Here is a 9,433-nt window from a genome sequence, read left to right on the forward strand (position 1 = left end):
GGCAATGGTGTTTGTGATTAATTTATTCATTTATTTATTTTTTGGTACTGGCAACTAAACCAAGAGCACTTTGCCCCTGAGCTACATCCCTAGCCCTTTTTTATACTTGTTTTGAGATAGGGCCTCACTAAATTACCAAGGCCAGCCTCGAACTTGCAATCCTCTGGCCTCAGCCTCCTGAGTTACTGGGATCACAAGTGTGTGACACTGTGCCCAGCAAGTAGGGTGTTTTTAATCATGGCAGCTAACTATGGTATCAAGGCCTCAGGAGTCCAAACCTACTCCTGCATTCGCCCACTGAATGACCTCAATCCACTTCACCCCCTCTAGGCTCCGGAGTCCTGCCTTGAAACAGGACAGCAAAGTGTGTCCCTGGGAGTCTTGCAAAGGTCAGACCTGACATGGCCTGTACACCCCTGGCTGGCTGTCGGTTCTGTTTGCCCCTGGGTTTCTTCCCACAATAGGTCATATGCAACTTAGAACACTAAAATAATTATTTGGTTATTTTATTTATTAGACTAATCAGATGAGTGACTGTAAAGTCATTGAACTTGGGTTTTTTTGTTTTGTTTTGTTTTTTGCTTTCTGGGTCTTTTAGTTAAAAATATGGATTGGTGAAGGAAAGAGATGGGGGAAGGAGGAGAGGGAGGAGAGGAGAGGGAGGGAGGAGAGGAGAGGAGAAGGGAGGGGAGGGGAGGAGAAGGGAGGGGAGGGGAGGAGAGGAGAGGAGAGGAGAAGAGAGGAGAAGAGAGGGGAGGGGAGGAGAGGAGAGGGGAGGAGAGGAGAGGAGAGGAGAGGAGAGGAGAGGAGAGGAGAGGAGAGGAGAGGAGAGGAGAGGAGAAAAGAGAGGAGAGGGAGGGGAGGAGAGGAGAGGGAGGAGAGGAGAGGAGAGGGAGGAGAGGAGAGGAGAGGGAGGAGAGGAGAGGAGAGGAGAAGGAGGGAGGAGAGGGAGGGAGGAGAGGGAGGGAGGAGAGGGAGGGAGGAGAGGAGAGGAGAAGGGAGGAGAGGAGAGGAGAGGAGAGGAGAGGAGAGGAGAGGAGAGGAGAAGGGAGGAGAGGAGAGGAGAGGAGGGAGGAGAGGAGAGGAGAGGAGAAGGGAGGGGAGGGGAGGAGAGGAGAGGGGAGAGGAGAGGAGAGGAGAGGAGAGGAGAGGAGAGGAGAGGGAGGAGAGGAGAGGAGAGGAGAGGAGAGGAGAAGGGAGGGGAGGGGAGGGGAGGAGAGGGGAGGAGAGGAGAGGAGAGGAGAGGAGAAGGGAGGGGAGGAGAGGAGAGGAGAGGAGGCAGGGGCCTGCTAGGTGCTGGCGCCAGCTCGCACGGCAGCGTCTGTGGAAGGATTGGGTCCTCCGGCGACGTCCTCAGACTTTGACAGGTCCCTCTTTCAGGGCCGGCTGCAGAACGCGGAGCCGCACACCTCTTTTTTTTTTTTTTTTTTTTACTAGGTTCTTTTTAGTTATTCGTGAGAGTAGGTCCCTTCTGACACGAGTGTACTCGCATGGCACATATCTCGCTCTAATGCCGACCCCAGGGCCTCTCCTTCCCTTCCCACCCTTGCTCCCTTCCCTCCACTGATCTCTCTGCCATTGACCCATAGTTATGTTTTAAGTTCATTTCTTGTGGATGTACACAGTGATGAGATTCTCCGTGGTGTAGTTATACATGTGTGCAGGAAAGTTATGTCAGATTCACTCCACTCTTTCCTATTCCCATCTCCCTTCCCTTCCCTTCATTCCCCTTTGTCTAATTCACAGAAACTTCTGTTCTTTCCCTCCTTCCTCTTATTATGGTTAGCATCCACACATCAGAGAGAACATTTGACCTTTGGCTTTTGGGGATTGGCTTATTTCACATAGCATGATAGTCTCCAGATTCATCCATTTATCAGCAAATGTCATAAAGCCATTCTTCTTTATGGTTGAGTAATATTCCATTGTGTGTATAAACCATGTTTTCTTTATCCATTCATCTGTTGAAGGGCACCTAGGTTGGTTCCATAGCTTAGCTGTTGTGAGTTGAGCTGCTATAAACATTGATGTGGCTGCATCACTGTAGTATGCTGACTTAAAAATCCTTTGGATATATACCCAGGAGTGGGATAACTGGGTCAAATCGTGGTTCCATTCCTAGTTTTGAGGAATCACCGTACGACTTTCCAGAGTGGTTGCACAATTTGCAACGAGACCCCATTTTAACTTTGTATTTGTGCGGTCACGGCTCAGACTACAGCTGCTGTGTCACGGCACCTGCTTGCAGGATTTGGAGTCCCTTTCTCAGGCATGTTCCAGGCCTTTCCAGACGCCAGAGACCAGAGGCACTGAAGACAAGTAGTGCTGTGTGACGGGACCTGTGACCTTTCCTGAGTGGAGGAGGGAAACCCGTGGCTGCTAGAGAGGCGAGCAGGTGGCAGCTGATTGGGTTCCACAGCCAGCCTGTGTCCAGGGCTGGGACAGGGAGGCCCAGAGGCCCCAGGGAACTCCGGCAGGGTAGAGGTTAGGGACCAGGACACTCGTATTCTGTTTCCAGCCGAGGACGAAGAGACGCTGATAAGCAACAGCAAATGAAGGGTTGTTATTTAAACTTACCAAATGAGCAGCTAAGAAGCTAAACTAGCGTCAGCACCAGGCCGGCCAGAGGGCGCCGAGCAGAAAGCCCACTGTGCCCAGGGGGTGTGTTCCCGGTGTTCCAGGTGGCGTCCGTGTGGAGGATTGTCCAGGACTAGATGTGGAAACAGTCAGGAGACCTCATTTCCGGGGGTCCTCGCTGAGCCGGCCCAGGACGGGGCGGGGCGGGCAGGGAGCTCCTGGGTCACTCAGTAGGGTGCGGTTTCTTCCTCCAGCCGGGTCTGGCTTTCCAGAGGAGGTTCTGGTTTGGGTTTGGAAGCGCTGGTGCTGAGTCAGCCCTGGGGGGGAGGGACCCCCTCGAAAGGCGCCCAGGTGAGTCCCTGATGGTGGCTAGACCTGCCGGCACCAGGGGACCGTGGAGCCAATGAGCCAATGCTTCATGGTGAGAATCGGAGAAGTCACACCAGCTGTTTGCTCTGCACACAGGCGTCCCCGCCCGGAGACGGGAGTTGTGACCACCCCAGCAGCAGAGATGGCCACCGAGGCCCCTGCCTTCTGCAGCCCCGCGGTGGTTGGTGTTATCGTTCTAACCAGCTGAAAGGCACGTCACACACCAATCGTTTCTAAGATGTCCTCGGCGGGCGCCACTCCCGGGAGCCCCGGGTGCCCAGCGACCTCTCCTGGAGCCCTCAGCTGTGAGCAGAGGCAGCCAGCCAACCTTCCAGGAAACCTCGGCGTTCTAGCAAGGTCTTCCACGGAAAATTGAAGCAGCTTCCAGTTGCCAACCCAGCCCGCAGAGCTGGTCAGGGCGAAGCCGGTCCCTCCAGCAGCCTCCTCGCTGCCTTTGGTCTCAGTGGTGTTTTTCAGATCCTGGTTTGAGTCCCTTGAAGAAAGAAGAGGTAGGAAGTTTCCTTTGGTGCTCTGGAGACTGATTTCAAAGCAGGCTTGAGGTCACCTGCAGAGACCCTGCTGGTGGAAATGAGAAGAAACCAAATGCTCTCACTTGGTTTCACAACACAGAGCAGCGCAGACCTCCGGTGCCGACGTCCCTAAGCTCAGCAGAAGCCCGCTGCATGGCCTTCCCATGAATGGGGAAAGGTGCAGGGTCAGGCCTGCTCGGATCCCCCCAGGGACCTCTCCAAGCTCACCTTGCTGCCGGGCACCCCGAAAGACAGACTCTCTTGAACTGTTTGGGTTCTGCTTTCTTTGGACAGTTCTCACTATGGGTTAGAGATTGGGGTTCTTTAGGTGACACCTGACTCAGTCAGGACGACCAACCATGATAAACCCACAGCTGATGAGCCCAAGCAAGACCCAGGGCTCCAATCCCAATACCCTGACCTTGGGATAGAGGGCCCGGGGGAGGGTGATGAGGGCAACCGTGAACAGCAGGCGTTATGAACACGGGCTGCAGCAAGGAGGTTGATTTGCTGGCACCCGGTGACAGAGTCTGGTTCCAGAACCAAACACCTGGGCAGCAAGAGCACAAGGAAAGCACAGAGCAGATGAGTCTCTGCTGCAGTCTTTCCAGCGACCAAAGAAGATTCCATCCCCACAGAGCGAAGCCCGCCCTGCGCCTCACCTCTCCTCTTCTCCAGACAAACCCCGCCCGCTTCTCCAGACACCCTCTTGCTAACCCTCTTTTGTAAACCCAGCAGTCGCTCTCAGACCTTCCCATGGAAATCCCGCCCATCTCTCCCTTCCGAAACCCCATCCCTCTTCCTTTCCTGGAAGATCAAGACCAAGCTGGCCTTATAGATGGCGGACCCCGAGTGTGGGGTAGGGAAGAGAGACTGGGATTATTGGTGCATGTGACATGGGGTCCCTGAAACCCTGTTAACATTTGATTGATGACCTACTATGTGCTGGACACCCTGTTAAATGGCTGGATGTAATAGGTGTATAAACTGGGTTTTCCTAAGTGTGTTCTGAGGACGCTCTTCCAGGGAGATGCACCTTGTCAGCGGACTTGATCCATTTTCTGAAGCGTTTCCCTGACGTTGGATGTCTGATCATTCCCACAGTAGATCTCCCTATTTGTCGCTGGCTAACCCTGTATTTCCTGGTCCCATCTGACCACCAAACTTACTCGTAGTCTGCTGTGTGTGGCTTCTGGAGCCCCAGGGGGTGTCCCTGAATCACTGGGGCATTTGTGGCCATGTAGACCTGGGCCTGATTATTCTCAGCCAGGAGGCTTTGTAGGTAAAGAAGAGCCAAGGAGGCAATTCAGAGGTGGTTTTGAAAACTAGGGAGGAACTTGGGCCCTCCAGGTAGGATAAAGAGCCCACTGGGGACAGCCAGAAAGAGGGGGTGCTGAGGAGACCGGGGTGCTTGGGAAATCTGGACCAGCGGCCGACGTGGCTCTCACAGTGGCAAACGACGTAACCCTGCAGCCGCCAGCAGGAGCCCTGCACTGAAGCTCACTGGAGCCTGGCAGAGGACTAGGAGTGGGAAACCAGTCCCTTCACCTGGGTGCTCCCGGCTAGCGCCACTTCCTGACTGTCCTGGGTCAAAGCCCCAGACGCCACGTCCGCGTCTCTGCGGCGCCCTTTCTTCAGCATCATGGCTTCTTGAATCAAATGGAAGCCGGATCATCCCCCAGACCTGGACGAGAACCGGGCAGTCAGAGGACCCCTGGCCAGGGCCAGCCTGGGCGTCAGGGTGGCTCTCCGAGGGCCGCTTCCAGATCCGAGCCTCCAGCCATTTATTTTGCTATTTTTCTTTTGCTTTTGGAACTTCTTAAAACAAACCTCAAAGGAAAGAAAACTCCTGCCTGAAATGAGTTCCTTTTGGAATGCAAGAAATGACTCAGAGAGGCTGTTTTGGCATTTATGTCCCCGGTTAAGATGATTAGATTCATAAATTCTATTTTGGAAATGTAGGCTCTGTATCCCAAATATTCTTTCAGAACAAGAAAAAAAAAGCAAGAAAGTAAAAGAAAATCCACGCTGGGACGGGGGAGGATTGACACTCCTATTTACATATCTGGTGTTAACTCAATGGACGCTGTTTGTCACTTACTTTTATATTTCATCATCTATTTTTAAAACAGGAATAAGAGGTTGGGCAAATTCTTCAGCAAAGTTGCTTAAAATGTTCTTTGGATTCAGTCTTGCCCACACGTGAGCCGGTAGCAGAAAAGGTTCTGCTTTTATCCAAATGTGGACTGGCCAACCAATGACCAAGCAAACGTGACCAGCTCTTCAGCCCTAAGAGGAGCCCAGTGGAGACGCACGGATGAGCTCAAAGGCACCCCGTTAGGTGGAACAAGCCAGTCACAGCAGGCCGAATGCCTCACAGTCCCATGTCACTGTGGTCAGCTGACTGAAGTCCAGCTCACAGAAAGTAGGACGGTGGGTCCAGGGCTGGGGCGACGGGGCTCTGGGTTGAGCGGAGGGGGAGTTTGGGAAGATGGAGCCATCTGGAGATGGACGGTGTCTGTGGTTGGTCCTCGGGGAGACTGACCCATGTCACTAAGCTGCAGCTGACAGATGGTTAAAATGGTAAAATGGATGTGGTGCGTATTCTACCACCGCGAGAGAAAAAGAGAGGTTCTGTTTCCCGGGGAGCAGACTCTGAGACACAGGTGGGCTGAAGACTCCTTGGCCTGTTTTCCATCTCACCAACACCGATCGTCCAGAAATACCCCGGTGACTCGCTCTTCAAAGCCCAGGGTCAGCCCGGGCCAAGTCCTGCTTCATCACAGAACTGGTCCTGTTCCAGTGGACTGAGGTGGCTTCTCACAACCAGCCAACGGACAGTGACAGCAGGGAGCAGGTTCTGGCCTCCCTCCCGGGAAAAACTCTGTGGAGACGAGCCTGCCCTGGGATCCGCGGAGCGCGGCCGTTAGGAAGCTCACACACCTGCCCCTTTGTTCTCGCTTAACTGCGGGGCATTCAAAGGGCCCAGGCCATAAAATCAACCCCAATCTAAAGACGCACTTTGATGTCTAACTGCGCGGCAAGCCCGAGTTTTAAAGAAGTGTTTTGTTTGTTAGATGATTTTTGACAACCCCATAAAGCAGGGTTCTCATGATAAGAGACTCCATTCAGGAACCACGCACGCACCTTGAAGCATTCTGCAGACTGAGTCTTACATGAACGCAAGGCTACAGCTCTTTGGAGAACTTCGCTTCGGAAAGAACCTCTGGCTGCTGACGTCACCTCTGACGCCCATCTCAGAGGACCCCGCTCCCCATGTGCGGCCCACCACACGCTTCAGGTCACACGCCGAAGGGACAGAGAGCGGGCGGGGGGCCAGTCACAACACCCCAGCAGCAATCTCCGCGAAAGGTGTTCATCGTTTAGACTCGGTTTGCCCAGGACGCGGTGGTCACTTTCTCCCTTTGCAACACACCATCGTGGGTTTGGGTGAAGCCGTGTTTGTAAAGATGGATTTTATCAAAGGCAGACCTCACGGATAAGGGGCCGGCCACGCTGCTCCGCATGTGGGCAGGTGTTTGCAGTGGTTAACACGGTGCAGCTGGGTTTGCTCAGGGCATCTCCAGGCCACTCCAAGAGGATGGCCCTGGGCAAGGGGCAGGGGAGGTGGTGAGACCCATCCCAGCCTGCCCGCAGGCTGCAGCGGGAAGGTCTGGTGGCCAGGACTGGAGGCCACACAGAGGGAATCCGGGCGAAGGTTGGAGTGCTGTCATGTGAGCCAGGAGGCCGGCCTCCAAGCTCCCCCGGCGATGACAGCCAGCTCCTGGGAGGCGGGGGTGACTCAGGGGTGGCCGCCTCACTGGGCCGTGGACCTCCCGGGTCCTCCCACTCTCCCTCCACAGCAGTGCCAAAAAGTAGGATGAGATTCCTTTTCTGGAGGCCCCAAAATAAGCCCCAGCAGAGCCCCTCCCAAGGAGGCTTGTGTTTTGTGGGCACTAAGGCAAGCAGCAGTGGGAGCCCAGTACAGGCCCAGGGACCTGGGAAGAGACCCCCTGGGCCACAGGATGCCAGCGTGGTGTCCTGGGCCCTGGAGTGGAGCCAGCCAGCACCAGCACTTCCCCGACCTCTGGAAACTCCCTTGGCTGTAAAGAGAGAAGCAGGCAGGGCTGCCGCCCGCTCCATCCACAGATGCCTCCGTCTCGGGGAGCGAAGGTCCAGGGACAGCACTGACCACAGATTGCAAAAATGACACTTGCTGTGAAGAAAACCACACAGTGACATGTTGACAAGCACTGGCAGTGGGCGTGGTCACAGCCAGGCCAAGGCCTCAGTGATGAGGAGGGGCCTGAGGAGCAAGGGGACAGCTGTGTGTGTTTGGGGGGTCAGGGAATCAAGTGCAAAGGCCCTGCGGCAGGAGGCTCTGGGGCATTCAAGGTCAATCAGGGTTTGTGGCTGTATTGCAAGGAAGGAGGCACCAGTGGGCGCCTGCGATTGCAGGGTGTGCAGGAGCCTCCACGCCCAGCGTCCTGGTGGAGGCCTGAAGATGGTGTCCAAGGTCCTCCGCGGCTCAGTTCTTGCTTGGAGCCCTGGGGGTGGGATGTGAACCCCCAGGAGGACTAGGAACCTGCAACACCCAAGGACCAGAGAGGTGGCTGTCACCCTGCACAGCCCTGACGAGGCTCTCCGTCTCCACCCCTCCCCCACCACTAGCTGGGAGGCCTGTCCACCCAGGACGCCCGCCCAGCCCTGCCCAGCCCATCCATCCACTGCTATGGTAGCCACCCATATCCGCAGGTTCATTTACCTGAGGTCGACTGAAGGCTGAAAATATTAAATGGAAAGTTCCAGAAATAAACAATTCATAAGTTGTAAACTGTGTGACATTCTGAGTAGGGTGATGAAACCTCGTGCCGTCCAGCCCCGTCCTGCCCTCGACATGAGTCATCCCCTGTCCAATTGCACAAGCCACCCACCTGTTAGTCACTGAGTGGGCGGCTCAGCTGTCAGGTGGACGCTCACGGAATCACACTGCTTCTGTGCGGGGCTCCGTGCCGTCGTCCACTGGTGGTCCTGGCACACGCCCATCAGGTAAGGGGGGTCTGAGTCAATTATACCAGTGCTTCTAACAGGGAGAGCCCCCAGGGGACATTGGCAATTTCCAAGGACATTTTTGGTTGGCACAAGTGGACAGAGGTGCTACTGGCATCTCACCGGGGAATCTGCTGGAACCCACAGTATACATGCCTGACCGCCAGGAATGGTCCCACGCAGATGGCAATAATGGACACAGAGGAAGATGGTCCGAGGAAGAGCGTTAGGATTTTATTCCAGAAGAGAAAGAAAAAAAGAGAAAAAAATGTAATAAAGCCAGCTCAGCTCCCTTCAAAATTAAACATCTTTCTCCTTTGTCACATTTGGAAAACAAATGAGTTTCTATTTCGGTCCCCGGGTTTGGCTGGCTCGCCGGCCCTGACACGTCATGGACAGAGAAGCGTGGTTTGCTGCCCCAGAGTGGGCAGAGCCACATCGTGGGCAGGCAGATAAGTGACCCTCAGCTCTGGGGCCACTCGGAGCTTCTAGAAACTGGAGCACACCCAGCTGGGCCCTCGCCGGGGGCGGTGGCTGGACTTCCTGGAACTGTGGATTTTCACTTTTAAACTCTGCCTCCTTCCTTATACCTGGTCACAAGAGCGGCCAGATTAAAAGATCCTTAAATGAGGACTGAGGGTGTAACTCAGTGGTAGAGCACTCGCCAGGCTCGTGGAAGGACCTGGGTCTGACCCCAGCACCGCACACACGCGCGCACACACGTCAGCAATGTCATTGCACAACGCGGTGGTGACAGGCTGAATGTTGTCCCCAGATCCGTACACTGGAGTCCTAACCCCCAGCGCTTCAGGATATGACTCTGTTTGGAGATAAGGTCTTTAAAAATGATCCCAATAAAACGAGGTCACTAGAGTGCACCCAATAGGGCACAGAGGGACACAGAAGGA

General features: G+C 54.7%; 1 long non-coding RNA gene across 1 annotated transcript; it reads right to left on the reverse strand.

Moving 5' to 3' along the window:
* Positions 1–5,666: 5,666 nt before the first annotated feature.
* On the reverse strand, positions 5,667–8,832 carry LOC124993528 (uncharacterized). The gene is made up of 3 exons (XR_007110325.1): positions 8,649–8,832; positions 8,411–8,507; positions 5,667–8,061 (listed from the first exon to the last, which is right to left on the reverse strand). It is a non-coding gene; the product is annotated as an uncharacterized LOC124993528 (long non-coding RNA).
* Positions 8,833–9,433: the final 601 nt, after the last annotated feature.

This window comes from Sciurus carolinensis, chromosome 9 (genome assembly GCF_902686445.1).
Source record: "Sciurus carolinensis chromosome 9, mSciCar1.2, whole genome shotgun sequence".
In the NCBI taxonomy this organism is placed as follows: domain Eukaryota; kingdom Metazoa; phylum Chordata; class Mammalia; order Rodentia; family Sciuridae; genus Sciurus; species Sciurus carolinensis.